The sequence below is a fragment of the Carettochelys insculpta genome, chromosome 17 (assembly GCF_033958435.1).
Source record: "Carettochelys insculpta isolate YL-2023 chromosome 17, ASM3395843v1, whole genome shotgun sequence".
Lineage (NCBI taxonomy): Eukaryota > Metazoa > Chordata > Testudines > Carettochelyidae > Carettochelys > Carettochelys insculpta.
Genome location: NC_134153.1, coordinates 434,646 through 456,744, shown reverse-complemented (window position 1 = coordinate 456,744; position 22,099 = coordinate 434,646).

The window sequence follows — 22,099 nt, the reverse complement described above, 5'->3', positions numbered from 1 at the left end:
AGTGGGGCCTGAAGTAACAAGTTTGCTCACCCTGATCTAGACTGTCCCTGACAGGTGGTTATCTGACCTACTCTGAAAAATTGCTAGCGATGGAGATTCTACAACCTTTCTGCTGTCCTGCTCAAGAGGGGAGTCATGGAAAATTCTTCACCATGGGAGCCCTCATCATCTGTTCTTTGTATTTTAATGTTCAATCACTTCTCTCCTGCAAATGTAACCCATTCTTTTCCCTCCTCTTCCAGTGTTTTTTCCCTGTGTCTTTTGGTGACTGCAAAGTATAGGGTGAGGCAGGTTTTGTTTGGGGTTTTTATGCCCCCAACAGTGCATTGCACACTGAAGCACTACTTTTATCCCCATCCCAACACAGAATCCTAGAACTGGAAGAGACCTAGAGAGGTCATCAAGTCCAATCCCCTGTGTAGCAAGATGAGGGCCTGAAACATAAATTTAGGTACCACAGACCTGGCATGAGACCTGGCCAACAGCATTCTAGACCAGGGATGAGCAAACACTTCATGTCAGGCCCTGCTTTTCATCCCTACAATTAGCAGGACCCTCAACCTGTCTAATGTAACCCAAACTGATGGAAGTTCCGTATGGGGGAGAAAAAAAACATTTTGGCATGTGTAAGAAAACAAATAGAATGTAAAAGCTTTATTAATCAGTGTAAATTTGAATACACAGATAAAAGGAGAGCATATTTCAATATTTGTTAATGAGTTGGATGAGCCTGAGACCCAGCAGCCAATCATGCTGTACCCCCTTTATGAAATTTCATGCCTCCTGAGGATGTTGCTCTCCACTTTGCGTACCCCTGATGTAGCCCATCCCTGAGTGGGATATAGAACATCATTACCATCATATATCGGAGGGGTAGCCGTGTTAGTTTGGATCTGTAACAGCAACGAAGGGTCCTGTGGCACCTTATAGACTAACAGAAAAGTTTTGAGCGTGAGCTTTCGTGAGCACAGACTCTGGTGCATCTGATGAAGTGAGTCTGTGCTCACGAAAGCTCACGCCCAAAACTTTTCTGTTAGTCTATAAGGTGCCACAGGACCCTTCGTTGCTATTATCATCATAAACAATCGTGGGCTCAGTGTCTGTTGGTGTCCGATGCCTCCCTTACGATTTCCTTCTGTCTTTCCCTGTCTAGTGTGGAGTGGCTTAGTTTCTGGTGCGGAGCTAGTCTACAGTCTATTATATCATTTACCCATTCTCTGTGGGATCTACCTCTCCTATTTGAATCATCCATTATGCTGAATACCAGGGTTTTGATTTTTCATTCATTCTGCAGGTATGCCTGAATAACTGTAACTTCTGTTGTATACCCTTCTGCGGTATGTTCTCTTTTGGCTGTATCTTCCGATATAATTCCTTGTGGGTGACCTTATGCATCCATCCTATTTTTAGGATCTTTCTATAACAACTCCTCTTGAATGCTAGTATCCTTCTCTTCTAATCTTTCATTATAACCCATGTCTCTCATCCTTACAACATGCTGCTGAATACACACGTTTTCAAGATGCTCAGCTTTTTTCCTGAGCTAATCACTTTACTTTTCCAGATCTTATCCATCACCTTCAAACTCATACTTGCTTTCACTATTCTAGTTGCTATTTCCTTGTTACAGTCTAGATCATATGTCATGTTGCTCCCCAGATACGTGAACTTCTCTGTTTTCTAGTTCAGTCCCATCTACACTAGTCTTCCTTCCTATTTCCTTTTCTCCAAGTACCATTGTTTTTGTTTTATCGCTGATCATAATCAGTCCGTGCTGCTTCTCTTCCTTGTTTGGCACCTGCACTACTTTCGCTAGCTTTTCTTCATCTTTTTCAATGATAATTACATCATCCGTGAATCTCAAGTTGTTGATTCTCATCCCATTCACAGATATCCCTTCTACCTCTTTCTTGATCTTGTCCATCACTCTCTCTAGGAGCGCGATGAAGATACTCAGCAATATCGGACCTCCTTGTCTCATACCTCTACATGTTCTAAACCAGCTTCTCATCTCTGCATGTTTTTACCACTGCCTCTGCAGTATTATTGGTCTCCTTCAACAGCCATATCAGTCTGCTGTCCACTCCATACGACTCCAACACAGCCCAGGTCACTTTCTGATCAATACTATCAAATGCCTTCTGAAAATCTATGAAGCATTTGTAGATGTTCTTTACCAAGCTTTCTCCACTATCAATCTTAGTGCCAATATCTGCAATATTGTACTTCTATCTTTCCTGAATCCTGCTTGCTGGTCCATTAAATGTTCTATGATCTCAGTCTCTCCACCTGTATCATCATCAGCACGTTGCTTAGATGACTTTTTAGAGCAATAATTCTGTAGTTCGTGCACTCCAATGCACTTCCTTTCTTGTATATTGTCACTAGCATGGATCTTGTACATTCCTTAGGTGCCTTCCCTTCTTTTCATGCTGTATTACATAGTCAGTGTATTTCCTGGATTGTACTTTCTCTCCCGTAATTTGATCATCTTTCCCGTGATCTTATAATTTCTGGGGCTCTTGTTGTTCTTTAGTTGTTTCACTGCTCTTTCCACTTCCTCTTTTGAAATATCGGCCTCGCTCTCGATGCTCAGCAGAGATATCTCTTTCAGTTCTTTGATCAATCCCTCTGAGAAATTGAGGTCCAACTTTATCCTTCAGACAGGATTGGGACTGGCATGGAGCCCCTGAAGGCTTTATGACCTATGGATTTACTTATCTGCTATTAAACATCTCCAATGATAACAGATTCCATGGCCTCCCTAAACAATTTATTCCAGTACTTAACCACCCTGATAGAAAGTTTGTACTAATCTATAAAACATCTCTTGCTGCAATATAAGCCCATTACTTCTTGTCCTATCATCAAAGGTTAAGGAGGATATTTTTTTCTCCTTCCTCATTTGACAGCCTTTTAGGTACTTAACAGTTATGTTCCCTCAGTCTTCTCCAGACTAAACAAGCTCAGTTCAATTCCTCTTCTCTGGACCTTCTCCCAATTTGTTCACATCCTTCCTGAAATGTGGTGCCTAGAATTGGACATACTATTCCAAGGGAGGCTCAGTCAATGCAGAGTAAAGCAGAAGAATTATTTCTCATGTCTTGCTTAAAATACTTGTTGAATGTGTCCCAGAACGCTCACGCTCTTTTTGCAAGTGTCATACTGCTGACTCATTTCGCTTGTGATCCGTTGTAACTATCTGATCTCTTCCTGCAATACACTCTCCTCAGCAGTTTCCCATTTTCTGTGTGTAAAACTGATTTGTTCCTTCCTTAGTGGAGTACTTAGAATCCCAGGGCTGGAAGGGACCTCAGCAGGTCATCTAGTCCATCCCTCTGCTTAAAGCAGGATCAACCCCCACTAAGTCATCCCACCTAGGCCCTTGTCAACTGGGATTTAACAATCTCAAGGGATGGAGAATCCACCACCTCTCTAGGCAACACATTCCAATGCTTCACCACCCTCCTCGTGAAGTAGTTTTTCCTAACATCCAACCTACACCTCTCCCTCTTCAGCTTCAGACCATTGCTCCTTGTTCTGCCGTCTGACACCCCTGAGAACAGTTTCTCACCCTCCTCTTTAGAGCTCCCCTTCAGGAAGTTGAAGGCTGCTATTAAATAACCCCTAAGTCTTCTCTTCTGTAAACTAAACAAGCCCAAATCCTTCAGCCTCTCCTCATAGGTCTTGTGCTCCAGCCCCTTAATCATTTTGGTTGCCCTCCGCTGAACTTGCTCCAGGAAATCCACATCCTTTTTATGCTGGGGGGCCCGAAACTGGACACACTATTCCAGATGTGGCCTCACCAGTGCCAAATGGAGGGGAACAACCACTTCTTTAGATCTGCTTGAAATGCTCCTCCAAATGCACCCTAGTATGTTGTTAGCCTTTTGGCTACGAGGACACTCTGTTTACTTATATCCAGCCTTTCATCCACAATAACTCCTAGGTCCCTTTCCATTGTACTACTGCTGAGCCAGTCAGACCCCAGCCTATAACAATGCTTGGCATTCTTCTGACCCAGGTGCAGGACTCTACACTTCTCCTTGTTGAACTGCATCAGATTTTTTAGCCCAGTCCTCCAATTTATCCAAGTTACTCTGGATTTTCTCTCTATCATCCAACATATCTACCTCTCCCCCACAGTTTTGTGTCATCTGCAAACTTGCTGAAGGTGCAACCCAGTCCCTCGTCCAGGTCATTAATAAATATGTTGAACAACACTGGACCCAGAAACTCAGCCTTGCAGCATTCCTCTTGAAACCGACCACCATCCAGATACTGAGCTATTGACCACTACCTGTTGGGCCCGACCCTCAAGCCAGCTTTTTATCCATTTTATAGTCCAAGGATTAATTTATAGGCAAGAAAGTTGTGGGAGACCATGTCAAAAGCCTTGCTGAAGTCAAGGTATATCACATCCACTGACTTCCCCATGTCCACAGAGCTTGTTTCCTCGTCATAGAAACTAATCAGAGAGGCCAGGCAGGACTTGCCCCTGGTGAATCCATGCTGGCTACTTTTGATGACTTTTCCCTCTTCCAAGTGCTCCAAAATGGATTCCTTGAGGATTCCCTCCATTATTTTCCCAGGGACTGAGGTAAAGCTGACCAGTCTATAGTTCCCTGGATTGTCCTTCTTTCCTTTTTTAAAGATGGGCACCACGTTTGCCTTCTTCCAGTCATCCGGGATCTCTCCCAATTTCCAAGAGTCTTCAAAGATAAGGCCAAAGGCTCAGCAATGACATCTGTCAATTCCCTCAATACCCTTGGATGCATTAAATCCAGGCCAATGGATTTGTATACATCTAGTTTTGCTAGATAGCTTAGAACTTGTTCCTTCCCCACAGATGGCTGCCCTCCATCTTCCCATACTGGGAAGTTGGGAAATGGTCCTAGTTCTGCCTCTCCTGTAGAGGATGATGCTTTAACTCAGTCTGATCCAGACAATTCTGGTGCTGCTTCTTTGCCTGATGCTGCGGTGTTGGTGGGAGGGGGTGAAATGACTCTGTCTGACCAGAGCCATCCTCTTGCCAGGACACAGGAAGAGCAAACTGGCAATGGAGTTATGCTGCCTGATGAAAATAAAGAAGCTGGTAGCAGAAGGGAAGAAAGCGATCCTAACCTTTTGCCTAGTGGTACGAGTTGTCTGCCTGGAAGGGGATTGTGTGGGAATCTGCCTGATGGGCCACAAATGATTCGAGCTGTAGGTGAAGCCCAGAAGGAGTTGGTTGTGGCTCAAGGGAGCAATGCCCCTGTGGAGCCAGAGAAGGGTGAGCTTTTTTTTGAGGGACCTCTTCAGCAGCAGAATTTCCCTGAAACTTTTCCTGAGCAGTCTGTGGGGACTGTGGAAAATGGGAGTGAGGTTCAGGAGAGTGATCAGGAAAGGAGCTTGTCTGTAGGAGCCAACTCTCTGTCTGTGAAGGAGTTTGTTTCAGTTGCTGATGGCCAGGACCTGCCAGAGTGTGAAATCACTGGCTGTGCTCTGCAAGGATCTGGAGCAGACAGTGTAAAGGTGTCTCAGGAATTGGAAGTTGGTCCAGGTAAAGTGAAAGCTATAAGGGAATGTGAGTAGCCCTGTGATAACCAAGTGACTGGGAGCGTAGTCTGATTTAGGTCGTTTGCATGAGAGGGCCAGCAATCCCTTATCTCCAGATGCTGGAAACACTTGTATTCTCGTGATGAACTCCACTTCTGATTCCATGGGCCGGGGGTAGAAGTAGGAGGTGGAAGGAGAAAGGAGCTGTGGGCCTGGTGGGCCAGTAAGGGGTAAGCAGGGATTCCTTCGTGTGGATTCTGCGTCTAGGGCTCACAAAGCAACTTTCAGAAAGCATCAGAGAGGTAGTCATGTTAATGTGTTATCTTTTGAGAACAGCAAGAAGTCCTGTGGCATTGTATAGACTAACAGATATTTTGGAGCATAAGCTTTCATGGACAAAGACCCGCTTCATCAGATGCATGAGAAAGCTTATGCTCCCAAATGTCCGTCAGTCTATAAGGTGCCACAAGACTGTCTTTCAGAAAGCAGTTTGGTGTGTGAATTTCCAGACTCACAGGGGAGAAAGTCATCCTGAGGATCAGCAATGACCTATCTCTTGCTAAAAGGGAGGACACACCCAGAGAGATCAGATTTCCACCCCACGGGGCAAGGTTACAACTTGATGGTCCAAAGAAAGGCCTCAGCCATTTAGCCCCAGAATGCTAGGTTCTCAAGGATGTTACACAAAGGTTGCGGTATACCAAAGAACAAAGTAAATGTACAATTGCAGTGGGTTTGTTCTTGTTACTCATGCTGACTGCTGTAACCAATGGGTGCTGCTACTAAAAGCTGTAGAATTGTACAATGTACCGAATGTTTGGAAAGAACCATACCATGCGTTGACATTGATGTATAAGCATGAATTGTATATTGAAGGAGTTTGTAATTCTGAAATGTCACTGTTGTTCCCTGTAAGTAGTCTTGTAACCTCTCACATGAGGAAGAATATTCCAAACCTACTGTGTGGTATGGAAAGGGAAACCGAGGCACACAACCACAGCCATTTTGGTTGTATGGCTAAATGCCAAGGGTGGAAAGCATTTGTACTTTCGTTTACTGGACAGTGACTGAATTCCAAACATTTGCTGGAGCGGCTGGTGGGCAGATGGGGCAGAGGCCCAGCCCAGAGAGGAACTGTTTGATCGGCTGGTGCTGGAATAGCTGTATGGGCTCTGCCTGCCTGACTGGAGAATGTGGCTGATGCACCAGAGGCCAAAGCGGTGAGACCAACCAACCCGAGGGAACCACTGGGACTTGCCTGGCTGCATCACATGAAAGGGGCCAATGCCAAGCTCCTGACATGGACGTGGTACACGTCAAGGGGAGCATTGAGGGTATAGCCAATGCCGTATCACGGGGGGAGGGCTCCGAACTTCCCCAGGTCCCTGGCTGAGTGACCCCCACTCAGTTCGGTCTGGAAGTGGGGAGAGATGTGATGTATGGGGGTGATACGTAACAGAGAGAGAGCCATGTTTAGTCTATATACTATCAAAACAAAAATGAAATCCAGTAGCACTTGAAAGATGCAAAATAATTTATTAGGTGATGAGCTTTCATGGGCAGACCCACCTCTTCTGATCATAGCCATACCAGAACAGACTCAATATTTAAGGCATAGGGAACCAAAAATAGTAATCAAGGTTGACAAATCAGAAAAATTGTAATCAAGGTGTGCAAACTGGAAGAGCAGTGCAGGGAGGTGGGGGGGAGTCAAGAATCAGATAAAATGAAGTATGTAAAAGAGTCCATATAATGACCCAGGTAATTGGCATCCCGGGTTCAACCACGTGTTAATGTGTCGAATTTGAATACAAAAGAGAGTTCGGCACACTCTCTTTGCAGGCGATGCTGAAAGTTCCTTTCCAGTAAAATACAAGACTTTCAAGGTCACTAACAGAATGGCCCACTCCATTAAAGTGCTGGCTGACAGGCTTGTGGGTTAACAGCTTGTTTATGTCTGTTTTGTGTCCATTCATTCTTTGTCGAAGCATGTTTACTGTTTGTCCTATATACAAAGTAAGTGGGCATTGTTGGTGCATGATTGCATATATGATGTTCGTAGAGAAACATGAGAATGTTCCTGTGATTCTGTGACTAACCTGGTTAGGCCCAGTGATGGTATCTCCAGAACAGATATGTGGACAAAGCTGGAAATGGGGCTTGTTGCAAGGAAAAGTTCCCGAATTGTTGGTATTGTGGTATCATAAGGTTGTGGGGTTGTCTGTAAAAGAGAACAGGCCTGTCACCTAGGGTCTTCTGGAGTGTGGCGTCCTGCTTAAGGATGGGTTGTAGTTCTTTAATGATGCATTGCAGTGGTTTGAGTTGGGGGCTGTAGGTAATGACCAGTGGTGTTCTGTTGTTGGTTTTTATGGACCTATCTTGAAGTGGCTGGTAGCTCACAGAGGGATTGGGGCTCCTGCTGAGGTTAACCCAAGTGACACCTCTGTACTACAGACAAAGGGGGAGGTGGGACCTGAGGATTTTGAATTGGAACTGGGTGTTGGGAAGCAGTTAGTCTGGTTTGGGAGAGAGACAAAGGGGAGAGGGCAAGGCCCTGGCTCCGGGGGCCCCTTGAGGCCTCCTCACCCCAACGTGGCTTGGACTGACTGTCTCTGCCTACTGTATTGACTCCTCTGTACAACGCTGTGCCCTATTGGCTAATAAACCCGCTGTTCTGCTGAGAGTCACTCCTGCCTGCAGACAGGCTGCAGAGCTTGGGGATCCCTGAACCCTATTAAAACTTGCAACCCCTCCAATCTTAGCCTATTTTTGGTTAAGGTCCAGACTCCATGGAAAATTAAGTAAATAAGCAGATTTTTGGGGTCCATTCAAGAGTACATGGCACTCTGGATTTGGCCTACAGTCAGTCTACTACAGGACTGAGCAAGATACAGTTGGTAAGCCAAATCCAGCCCACCAAGCCTTTTCACCCATCCTGCAGCCAGCCCCCTGCAGCTGTGGCGGGGAGAGTTTTGCGTGCTGGCCCCTCTTCCAGCAAAATCTGTCCCCTCCTATTGGCCAAAAACTGGGCAGAGAGATTTTTCTGGGGGTGGGAGCAGTGCATCAGTTTCTCAGCTCCCATTAGTGATCAGCTAATAGGAGCTGAGAGATTTTGTAAGAGGGCAGGAGCAGCAGGCAAAGTTTTCCTCCACAGAGCAGAGAGCCAGGCAGTCTCGGGCTGCTGGCAGTAGGAGGACCTACCTGAGCCTACTAAGGTGCCACTTGGCCACATCCTGGCTTTGGCACCCCACCTTTAGGTCAGAATCCTCTCCTGCAGCCATACCTCCTCCCAGAGGGTGCACTCTAATCCCCTGCCCCATATCACCCTCTTCACCCTTCTTTCCCCCCTTCAACCCCCACCCCCCCGCTGCCCCAGGTCACAACTCCCTCTCAGGCCCTGTACTCATGCTTACATCCCTTCCCCAAGACAGAATCCTCTCATGCACCCATACCCGCGTCCCAAACACTGCATGCAAATACCCTGCCTTGGCTCACAACTTTCTCCTTCATCCAAATTCCCTCTCAGACCCTAAACCCTATCATATACCCCAGGACCCAACCTTGAGCTTTCTAGCACACCCAATCTCCATCCCAGACCCCACACCTCCTCCATACAAAAGTTCGGCCCTTGACCATTTATCACAATTTTATCGTAGCTCCTTTCCCCCCTCAAGCAAAAATTATTGGTCTACTTGCTACCCTAGTTCTGGAGCAATGGTTCTCAGTCTTTGCTGGAGCACACCAACCCTGGCATCCTGCAGGATGGAAGGAGCAGGAGAAAGGATCTTACTTGTTACTCAGAAGAGAGGAAGGAAAAGAGGAAGTTTGAGCTCTGATTGGTTAATCCAGCTGTGGGGTAGATGGGGTGGTGAGACAAACAGCCACTCAGAAAGTAGCATTCCCCCACTACTTCAAAAAATTCCATAACACACCTGTCTGAGCCTGATTCACAGAGCTCCGCTTAAACCAAAATGGGACCAGATTGCTGGCAACTAAATTAAAAAGAAATGGTCAAATCAAAGTCCCATTAAATTTCATCACAATGGCAGACAATTAAGAAGTGACACATTGTATGTGTGCTAGTATATAGCTGCAAGAAGTACAAATACTAATACAGGTGAACTTTAGTGTGTGATATTCAGCAAGGATACTGATCTAATAATAGCAAGGTGGAAAATACCCAGGAATGTCAGAAAGGTGCACTGCTGGGAGGTGGCATTACAAGTGACAGGAAGCATCAAATATATTAACGATAAAATGAATCAAACAGTACTGTAGAATCTCTTGGCATAGAAATTCAATGCTTGAATGCGAGTGTAGCAATAAGAATACGCTGTCACCCATGTACCCATTATCATGATTGTGAAATGCTCTGCAAGATTAGCGAAGTTATAAAAAATGGAAAACTCAATAAAGCAGGATTCCAACTATCTCCATTATGGCTGGCTACAGATCACTGCAAGACTGGATCCAGAGATAAAGAATATCTGGAATATCTAGTCATGGATCTCACAAGGGAAGAGGCAATTCTTGAGTTAGTCCAAAGTGGAACATGGAACCTGGTCCAAGAAATTAATATAGCTGAACAGCTTGATAATAGCAACCATAGTATAATTAAATGTAGCACTCTCACAAGAGGGAGAGAGGAAACAAAACCCACCACAGTAAATATTTAATACATTTAAAACAATATTTCTAGTAAAAATGGAAATTAAAAAGGTTGAGTCATACAAGGAAAATATTTGCAAATTGCATAGAAAGTTTTTAAACACTCCATACAACCCAGTTTTTAAAAAATAAACATAGTAAGAGAGCCAAAAAAGAACCACTCTGGCTACTCAAATTTAAAAAAAACAGAGGCAATAAGGCACCCTTTTAAAAAATGGGAAGTTAAAACTTACTAAGAAAAATAGGTGTAGGGGAATCTTGTATATCTTGTATTGGTAACGAGGAAGACTGAGGAGAGGGTAGGGCCATTGGTCAGTGAGGAGGGAGGAACAGTTACAGGGAATTTGGAAATGGCAGAGATGTTTAATGATTTCTTTGTTTCGGTCTTCACTGAGAAATCTGAAGGAATGCCTGACAGAGAATGCTAGTGAGAAAGGGGTACGTTTAGAAGTTGAAATAGGAAAAGAACAAATTAAAATTTACTTAGAGAAATTAGATGTCTGCAAATCACCAGAGCCTGATGAAATGCATCCTAGAATCCTCAAGGAGCTGATAGTAGAGGTATCTGAGCCTTTAGCAATCATTTTTGGTAAATCGTGGGAGACGGGAGAGATTCCAGAAGACTGGAAAAGGGCAAATATAGTACCTGTTTATAAAAAGGGGAACAAGAATAACCTGGGAAACTACAGGCCAGTCAGCTTAACTTCTGTGCCAGGAAAGATAATGGAGCAGGTCATTAAAGAAATCATCTGCAAGCATTTGGAAGGTGGTAAGGTGATACGGAACAGCCAGCATGGTTTTGTTAAAAACAGATCATGTCAAACCAATCTAATAGCTTTCTTTGATAGAATAAGGAGTCTTGTGGATAAGGGAGAAGCGGTGGATGTGGTATACCTAGACTTCAGTAAAGCATTTGACACGGTCTCACATAATATACTTATCAATAAACTACGCAAATACAACTTAGATGGGGCTACTATAAGGTGGGTGAACAACTGGCTGGATAACCATACTCAGAGAGTAGTTATTAATGGTTTTCAATCGTGCTGGAAAAGTATAACTAGTGGGGTTCCGCAAGGGTCTGTTTTAGGACCGGTTCTGTTCAATATCTTCATTAACGATTTAGATATTGACATAGAAAGTACACTTATTAAGTTTGCAGATGATACCAAGTTGGGAGGGGTTGCAACTTCTTTGGAGGATAGAGTCATAATTCAAAAGGATCTGGATAAACTGGAGAAATGGGCTGAGGTAAACAGAATGAAGTTTAATAAGGACAAATGCAAAGTGCTCCACTTAGGAAGGAACAATCAGTGTCACACATACAGAATGGGGAAGGACTGCTTAGGAATGAGTACAGCAGAAAGGGATCTAGGGGTTATAGTGGACCACAAGCAAAATATGAGTCAACAGTGTGATGCTGTTGCGAAAAAGGCAAACATGATTCTGGGATGCATTAGCAGGTGTGTTGTGAACAAGACACGAGAAATCATTCTACCACTCTACTCTGCGCTGGTTAGGCCTCAGCTGGAGTATTGTGTCCAGTTCTGGGCACCGCAGTTCAGGAAGGATGTGGAGAAATTGGAGAGGGTCCAGAGGAGAGCAACGAGAATGATCAAAGGTCTAGAGAACATGACCTCTGAAGAAAGGCTGAAAGAATTGGGCTTGTTTAGTTTGGAAAAGAGAAGATTGAGGGGGGACATGATAGCAGTTTTCAGGTATCTAAAAGGGTGTCATAAGGCAGAGGGAGGGAATTTGTTCTTCCTTGCCTCTGAGGATAGAACAAGAGGCAATGGACTGAAATTGCAGCAGGGGAGGTTCAGGTTGGACATTAGGAAAAAGTTCCTAACTGTCAGGGTGATCAAACACTGGAACTAATTGCCAAGGGAGGTGGTAGAATGTCCATCACTGGAGATATTTAAGAAGAGGTTAGATAGATGGCTTTCAGGGATGGTCTAGAAAGTGCTTGGTCCTGCCATGAGGGCAGGGGGCTGGACTCGATGGCCTCTCGAGGTCCCTTCCAGTCCTACTCTTCTATGATTCTATGATCTGCAAGTTCCTCTCGCTAGGGTCTGTCTTGTTTGATGTCGCTGCGAGCCGCTTCTCCTCAATGATGAGCAGCAGCAATTCTGAGTGTGCTTCAAACCAGTCAGCTGACTTCGTCTGCTTCTTACCAAAAGTCGACATCACTGTGTTGTAGATGGTGTCCCTAAGGTATGCCCACATTCCGCTGGCATCTGCACTGGTTGGGCCAGGAAGGGCCGCATCGAGGGCACAGATAAACTGTGCAACCCTCTTGGGGTCTTTTGTCATGCAGATGTTGATTCATGGCGTACCTGCATTCTTTGTTCCATACAGCCTCCGAGGTTGAAGCCTGATCTTGCTGGCAATGAGTGAATGGTCGGAGTTGCAGTCTGCACTATGATAGCTGCGAGTCAGCTTGACATTGCCTATGCAGGTGTGCCTTACAAGGATCAAGTCCAGCTGGTGCCAGTGTTTGGACCTGGGATGATGCCATGACACACTCTGCTGGGGCTTGGTCTTGAACAAGTGTTCGTAACACAGAGACTGTGGTGGCAGCAAAGCCCCAGCAGTCGCTGCCCATTCTCATTTAACTTCCCAACTCCGAATTGCCCGAAGCATGTGGGCCAGCTGGTATGGTCAGCACCAACTCTTGTGTTAAAATCCCCAAGAATGATCAGTGGCTCGCGAGTTGGAATTTCTTTGATTGCAATGCTGAGCTCATCATAAAACTTGTCCTTAGCTTCTTGGGAAGAGGTCAGTGTTGGAGCATAGGCACTGATGATGTCGGTCAGGCCTGCAAATGTTTGCACCTGGAGTTGTATAAGCCTTTCCGAGCGCCCTGTGGGTGGTGTGATGGAGCCAATCAGACTATTCTTGATTGCGAAACCCATGCCGTGCTCTTTGGTCTCACTAGGGGGTTTTCCCATCCAGAAAAAAGTGAAATCTTTCTCCTTTAGAGTGCTGGAAGAAGAGAGTCTTGTCTCCTGAAGGGCGACAATGTCCATTTTTAACCTTCTCAGTTCATTGTTAATAACCGCTGTCTTGCGGGTATCATCAATGTCTTCGAGGTTGTCTGAAAGTCCAGTTATCATGGTTCTAACATTTCAGGTGCCCAGTCTAAGAACCAGGCGCTTTTGTATTTTTTCCTTTTTGTTTGGTGCACAGATTTCAGACCACCTGTTGGGATTGATCCCTAAGCTCCATGCACCCAGTGAAGCAAATGGACTGTGGCGAGACAGCACCTTATTGGCTGGGGGCTGCCCAGTTTGAGGCGGGTGGTAGCTGTCCAATGAGGCTACGATCACCCCTCCCACCGTCGGAAGCAACCCCTGGCGTCAAGCTCTTCGCCAACGAGCTGTGACTTATAACCGGTATACTGTTGCTTCCCGTATTATGCCGACGCTGTGAGGCGACGCTGGAGTGTCCTCTCCAGGGCGCATGCCCGGGCAAATTTTGTATGGAGGATGAGCTGTTGCACGTGTAGCAGATCCCCCTCTCTCCATGTTGCTGATGAATCCAAAGGAACGGCGAGCCGGTAGTTTGGCATCGGCAGCATCGCAGGAGTTGCCAGGAAGATGTCAAAAGGAACATCAGGCTGCCTTCGGGTCTCCAGCTCCGCATTTTTCTTCAGGGTTAACTCCCGAAGCCCTTCCCTAGAATGGGTGTGACTGCAAGGCAGCAGGGGTTTGAAATTAGAGTTTACCTTCGCCTAGGTGAGTGACCGACCAAGGCTAATGGGCCTCACCTGCCCGAAGCAACTGGTTTTAAGGCGCCGGTGTGCTGCGTTTTGCCCCTTCTCCTGTCAGTAGAAACGGTTCCACCAGGCTTAAAAACTAAGCCACACAAGACGGCCAGGAGCTGGACATGGTGGTCAGAGTCTTTTTGAGACACGCGCCACTGAGGGAATTTTATAGGCTATGGGAGCTTATCCCCACAACCACCCTCGGCATGACAACCTCGTGAACACAGCACAAATATTATCCATTTATGTGAACACTCCTTTTGCAATGCTGTGGCTGTGAATGTGAATGCAGTATTTTGCAATGCTGTGGCTCTGTGAACAAGATTTTTCAACTTATTTTGAACATGGGAAATTGAAAAAAGTATTGTTGGCAAAAAAACATGCAATGTAGACACAGCCCAAGGGAGAAGCTATTAGATCTATGCCAACTCTGATTTGAAGGATTCTACCTGAAATAAGGCCTTAGAGTGAGAATTATGATTTGTAACAATTTCTCATAATATATTAGGCTTAGCTGGCATTTTTTTTAAATTTTAGATTCCTAATTTGCTTTGATCTGTTTTCACTTGCAGTCGCTTAAATCCTACCTTTTATACTTAATAAAAAAATCCTTTTGTTTTTTACCAAACCTCTGGTAAATTATCATCACCTGGGTAAGCACAACTGTGCATCTCATTTAAAAATGGATGAAACTAATGGTTACAGTACACTTAACTTCTCCACCCCTCAGCCCCCTTTCCACTCTTCTATCTGATTTGCCAACCTTGATAACAATTCTTCTGATTTGTCAACCTTGATAAAAGACAGTTACCTGTTGTGTAACTGGTATTCTTTGAAAAGTGTTGCTCATTTCCATTCCAAGTTGGGTGTGCACTGGTGCACACGCAGTTGCTGGAAGCTTTTTGCCCTAGCCAGTAGCCATAGGGTTGGTGCAGTGCTCCCGGGAGTGGTGCCAATATGGTGACCAATATATGCAACGCCCGACCCCTCACCACCACTGGGCCGGCTACTCTGACAGAGGGGAAGGTGGGAGGGTTTTGGAATGGACTTGAGCAACACATCTCGAAGAACGCCAGCTACAGAACAGGGAACTGTCTTTTTTTCTTCGAGTGATTGCTCGTGTGCATTCCAAGTTGGGTGAATGCAAGCCGATGCCTAGGAGGTGGGGTCAGAGCCCCGAACAGACTGCAGGACAGACCTGCCCACCACAGTATGTTCCCATGCGTGCTGTGTCAATGCATAGTGGGCTGTAAATGTATGAATTGAAGACCAGGTGGCCGCCCTACACGTGTTGTGGATAGACACCTGTGCCAAATATGCCGCAGATGACGCGCGTACTCTAATCAGCGGGGGAGGAACCCCTGCGAGCTTGTAACACTCCTTGATGCACGTCACTGTCCAGGAGGAAGTCTGCTGGGAGGAGACCAGAAGGCCCTTCATCCTATCAGCTACTGCCACAAAGAGTTGCTGTGTTCTTCTAAAGGGCCTCGTCCTATCCATATAGAAGGCTGGCGCCCTTCTAACGTCCAGGGTATGTAAACATTGCTCCCTCGGGATGGCAGGGGCCTTTGGGTAAGATACCAGTAGTCTTGGTCAACATGAAACACAGAGACCACCTTAGATAAAAACGTGGGGTGAGGTCTCAGCCTAACCTTATCCTTGTGAAACACTGTGTACAAGGGGTCCACTGAAAGTGCCCTCATCTCAGATGCCCTCCTGGCTGAGGTGATCGCCACAAAAAATGCTGTTTTGTAACTCAGAAACAGCCGGGAGCCAGAGGTTCAAAGGGGCCCCCATAAGCTCGGCTAACACCAAACTGAGATCCCACGGGGGCAGTGGTGCCCACACCTGGGGCTTGATTCTTTCTAAGCCTTTCAGAAACCTTTTGACTACGGGGTCTGAGAACACAGAAGATGTTCCCTGACCTGGGTGAAAGGCTGAGACAGCAGCTAAGTGCACCTAACTGAGGAGAAGGACAAGCTCTCCTGCACCAGGCCCCATAGGTAATCTGAAACCAATGGGATGGGGGCTTGCGAGGGGGACGGCCCTCTGTGAGGCACCCGCACCGAAACCTTTTCCGCTCAGCCAGATAACTAACCCTTCTGGAGGGTTTTCTACTATTTAACAATACTTCCTTTATGGGGTCCAAACAGGCCAGCTCCCGATCCCTCAGCCACAGAGTATCCACGCTGTGAGGTGCAATGACTGGAGATTGGGATGTTGCAGTTTCCCCTCTTGCTGCGTCAGCAGGTCTGGCCAGATCGGCAACGTCATCGGTTTGCGATTGCCAGGTACAGGAGGATCGAGTACCAGTGCTGATGGGACCATGCCGGTGCCACCAAGATGGTCAGTACCTCTTCTGAGCAAATCTTGAGGCAGACCCTGTGAACTAGCAGAATCTGAGGGAGTGCATACATCAGCCTGCCTGACCAGGGGACACTGAAGCCGTCTTCCCAGGACCCTGGGCTCTAATTGCAGTAGGAATTAGGAAAAAGATCCCACATCTTGCGTTGAGGTGGGAGGTGAACAGGTCCATCTGGGGATACCCCCACTTCTGGAAAATAGAATGAATGACCTCCAGGTGGAGAGACCACTCATGATCCATGAAGGACCTGCTGAGTTGGTCCACCAGCAAATTGTTCACACCTGGCAGGTAAAGAGCCTGCACCATGATGCTGTGCTGTGTGCAGAAATCCCAGAGCGTCCTGGCCTCATGACACGGGAGAGGAGCCTGCACCCCCCTTTGTTGATACAGTACGTTACTGTCATGTTGTCTGAACTGACTAACACGCAATGTCCCGCTAAATCGGCCTTGAAAGTCACACGTGTTAATCCGATGGCCCTGAGCTCCCTCACATTTATGTGGACCTGAAGGTCCGAAACACTCCAAAGAACCTGGCTTCGTAGCTGACCCAGGTGCGTTCCCCACCCCTGGTCCGAAGCGTCCGTTACTAGGAAAAGTGAGGGCTGCTGAGGGGCAAAGGGGAATTCTATGAGGACAACCCCATTGTTCACTCACCAGTGCAGGGTCGACAAAGTCTGTGTGGTCACCGTAACCACCAAGTCTAAACTGTCTCTTACAGGGCGATACACTGTTGACAGCCATAGCTGTAGACGGTGCATCCTCAACCTGGCGTGCTGAACCACGAAGGTGCACACTGCCAGCAAATGCACGCAGCACCTGGCCGTCGTGGTGGGAACTGCTAGGATGTCTTGGATGATGGCCCTCATGGACATGAACCTGTCATCGGTCAGGAATGCCCTGGCACACCGGGTGTCCAGACGTACCCCTACAAATTCTATTGACTGAGACTGGACCAACACCAACTTTGCGTCGTTGATCAGGAGACTGAGGCTTACAGAGGTTTGACGGCTCAGTTGTACATGCTGAATCATTTGCTCCCTGGAATGACCCTTGACTAGCCAGTCATCCAGGTACGGAAACAGCTGCACCCCTTGCCTGCGTAGGTGCGCTGCTACTACCGCCATGCATTTGGTCAAGGCCCTGGGGGTTCCAGACAGACTGAAAGGCAGCACTGTAAACTAATTATGGTTCCCATCTACCACGAACCTGAGAAACCTCCTGTGAGGAGACTAGATTAAAATATGGAAATAAGTGGCCTGTAAGTTGAGAGCCACAAACCAATCCCCCCGCTCCAGCATTGGGAGTATGAGACCCAGGAATATCATACGAAACTTTATCTTTTATACAAACTCATTTAGACCTCTTAGGTCCAGAATGGGTCTCAAGCCCCGCTTTGGTTTCAGAACTAGGAAATACCATCAATAAAACCCCTGTCCCCTGAACCTGGGAAGAACTTCTATGGCCCCAGAACCCAGGAGAGATTGCAATTTCTGCCGTAACAGGACCTCATGAGAAGGGTCCTGGAAGGGGATGTACAAAGAGAACTGAATGGAGTATGCCCTCTTTACCTTGAATCGTACCCGTCGGCCTGAGGTGATGCTGCACCACCTATGGTAAAATGGGGACAGGCAGAACAAAAAAAGTGGGGCTGCTGGGGTGGGTGAGATCGGTTCGACACTCTTAACTGTGCCATCAAAACTGAGGCCCTTTTGGTGTCCTTGAAGTTGCTGGCCTGAACAGCACTTGCCTGTCCTGTTCCGCTTTCTGCTGCCATCTCTTTGCAGCTGCAGGTGTCTTTGCTGAGCACAGCGGTTAAAATGCCTGTGCTGGTTGGCAGGTGTACGCAGGCCCAAGGAGCAGAGGTGGCCCTAGAGTCTTTCGGACCACGCAGTCTTTTATCTGTCTTATCTGAAAATAGGGTAGGGCCATCAAAGGGGACATCCTCGATCATTTGCTGGACCTCATGAGGCAGGCAGGAAACCTGCAGCCAGGGCCCCCTGTGCATTGCCACTCTGGAGGCCATAGCCCTCGTGGCAGCATTTGCAGCATCTAATGTTGCCTGCAGGGCCACCCTTGAAATCAGTTTGTTCTCCTCCACCAAGGCTGTGAAGTCCTGCTTGGCTTTGGGTGGCACCAGGCTAGACAGGGCGTTGACTGTATAATAAGCATACCTGCTAATCAGAGCCTGCTGGTTAACAATTCTTAATTGAAACCCTCCCATTGAAAAGACCTTCCTCTCATAGAGGTCCAGGTGTTTAGCTTCTCTATTTTTTGAGGAAGGACCCTGGAACCCTTGGCACTCTCTATGGTTAGCAGCGTCCACTATCAAGGAGTTAGATGGGGGGGTGTGTGGACAAATGTTTGTTACCCTGGGATGAGACAAAGTACCGTCTCTCATTCCTACGGGCCATAAGAAGGCGGAAGCAGGGGTCTGACAAACATTTTTAGCCGTAGTGGCAATTGTTTTGATTATGGGCTGAGCCACCCTGGTGGGTTCTGCAGAGGACAAAATGTCCGTGACAGGGTCCATTTCATCCCAGACTGCCTCCTCTTGCACCCCCCAAGTTTTGGGCCACTCTCCTAAGGAGCTGTTGAAATGCCCTGTGTCCTCCAATACAGGTGAGGCCAATGAGCCCGCCACTGCCTTATCCAGGGAGGAGGAAGACAGTAGCCCTTGTGCCTCCATTTGGAGGGTAAGGGCAGTAGTCACCTGCTCAGGCACTTGGCCGCCCCATGGAAGTTATGGGCAACCTGGGGAGCACTGTAGGTAGAGCTGGCATAGTCACCGTCTGGTCAGAAAACCCTGCAACAGGTGGCACAAACACACTGTTACCGCTCCCTGCACTTGAGTTGGTGCCAGTGCCTGGGCTGGTGCCTGCCCCATCGGCACCAGCACCAAAGGGGTCCAGTCTCACTGCGACGGTGCCAATGACAGTCCCGAGGTTGATGCTGATGAGGTAGATGCAGGTGGCTCCACGATGACCGCCGCTTCCTGTCTTTGTTCTGGTGCCGACAGCAGGGCCCCCAGCACCATCACAAGCACTCCAAGAGCCTCACCTCGCGCCTCGTGAAAATCCCACTGGGTCAAGATGAGCCACTGCTGCGTCGCCTGTGAAGCCCGCTGCCAGCCCATGTCATCCAAGTGACAACTGTGGTGCCTGCGACAGCCATGGTGTGACCTCCTTGAGTTCCCACTCTGTCCGGAGCTCGAGTAGGAGGAGTCCGACTCCAACGCCAGTTCAGAGGCAGGTGGCCGTTGGAGTTGGTGCTGATGTACACACCAAGGGCGGTGCGAGTGCCAGAGCATAGGGCACATGAAGTGGCCCACCATCTTCTGGGTCGGCACCGGACATGGTGTCGGTGCCGTCATTGACGTGAGCACAGGGGTTGACGCCGGTGTCACATCCATGAGCTGCAGTCGCTCCATTTCAGTGCTATGGCACCTGTCCTCCAGAGACGAAGGACCCAGCACCGTCATCTGAAGCAGTCCTTGTGCTGCTTGAAATGCCTCCAGCGCGGAGGGCAAGTTCAGCACCTGCAGGCTCATGCTCTGCATCGGCTTCAATGTGTGCACCTCCTGCCCTTCGACATTGCACACTGGAGCTTTGGACTTGAAGCCAACCCACTTTGACTGTGGTGAGCGATGCCTCTCATGCCTCCTCTTCTCCAGCACCGGAGGTTGACTCCTATGGCACCGAGAAGGCAACCGTTCCTGCAGCTGCTCCTTTTGCTGAGAGTCCTTAGGCAGCACCATGGTCAATGGCGCTGGTGCACTTTGCACCGAGGAGGCTCTCCTCCCTGCTCCTGCTGGAGACTCTTGAGGCTTTAGAGCCACCTTCATTAAGAGGACTTTAAGGTGTTGGGCCCCATCTTTCAAAGTTCTGGACTTAAAGGCCTTACAAATTGGACAAAGATCATGCAAGTGTCCTTCCCCCGCAAGCAAATCAAGCAGGCTGAATGGAGGTCACTTTTGGGCATCCATTTCCCACATTTTGAACAAGTCTTGAAGCCTGGGGAGCCGGGCATTCCTCGGCGCCTGGGGGGACGGAAAACCCCACTTCGGCTATTAGTAAAAACACTAAGACTATCTATCAAATACTAAAATTATTTACACTTCTTCAAGAACTGTTGACACTACAACAGGCTACTAGCTAATGATTTGAACAGAGAAAGCAAGAGCTCCGATGACCAGCCGTGTGGCAAGAAGGAACTAAGCTGGGGTGCGGGGGGAGGTCTGGCATTGCATATATTGGTCACCATATCAGCACCACCCCAGGGGGCACCTCACCGACCCTATGGCTCCTGGCTAGGGCAAAAAGCTTTCGGCAACTGGGCATGCGCCTGCGCCCACTCAACGTGGAATGGACATGAGCAATCACTCGAAGAAGAACAATTTTTGGACCTCTGTGCTGTATGTATTGAGTCTGTTCTGGTAAGACTATAGATCTGAAGAAGTGGGGCTGTCCCATGAAAGCTCATCACCTACTAAATTACTTTGTTAGTCGTTAAAGTGCTACAGGACTGCTTTTTTGGTTTACTAGAGAGTTTTATTGACAAAACCCTGGTTTCCTCTCTCCATTCGGAAAATTAACCATTTATGCCTACCCATTATTGCCTGTATTTGAACCAGTTATCAATCCATGGGAATGCCCATGAAGGCTCTTATCCCATGACAACTTACCTTACTTACGAGCCTTTGGTGAGGGATCTTGTTAAAGGCTTTCTGGAAATCTTGTTACACTATATCCATTGGATCCCCCTTGTCCACATGCTTGTTAACCCCCCTCAAAGAACTCTAGTAGTTTATTAAGGCATGATTTCCCTTTACAGAAACCACGTTATGTGTCTGACAATTCTGTTCTTTACTATAGTTTCAATTAATTTGCTAGGCTTAATGGGCCACAATTTCCAGGACCTTTTTAAATATTGGTGTCCAATTAGCTATATTCATTCATTAGGTACAGGAGCAGGTTTAAAAGATAGGTTGGACACTAGAATTAATAGCTCTTCTATTTCACATTTGAGTTCTTTCAAAACTCTTGAGTGAATGCCATCTGGTCTCAGTAACTTGGTATTCGTAAGTGCAGTTGGGACGTCGTTGCCGGTGGTGTTCAGATGTCTTATCTGCTCCAGGCTGTGTTGCTAACTCTTGACTGTGTGTGTGCACTTTAAAGACTAGCAAAATAATTTATTAGGGGGTGAGCAGACTCAATATTTAAGGCACAGAGAACCAAAAACAGTAATCAAGGAGGACAAATCAGAAAAAAATGATCAAGGTGAGCAAATCAGAGAGTAGAGGGGTAGAAGGTCGGGGGGTGGGGCGGTGAGGTCAAGAATTCGATTAAGCCAAGTATGCGAACGAGCCCCTATGGTGACTCAGAAAATTCCCATCCCCATTCAAACCATGTGTTAATGTGCCAAATTTGAATATAAAAGACAGCCGAGAGCCGAGCTTGGCTTAATCTAATTCTTGACCTCCCTGACCTTCTACCCCTCTACTCTCTGATTTAGAACATAAGAACATAAGAATGGCCATACTGGGTCAGACCAAAGGTCCATCCAGCCCAGCATCCCATCTGCCGACGGTGGCCAATGCCAGGTGCCCCAGAGAAGGAGAACAGAAGACAATGATCAAGTGATTTATCTCCTGCCATCCATCTCCTGCCTTTGTTCTGAAGGCTAGGGCACCATACTTTATCCCTGGCTAATAGCCATTTATGGACCTAACCTGCAAAAATTTATCAAGCTCTTTTTTAAACCCT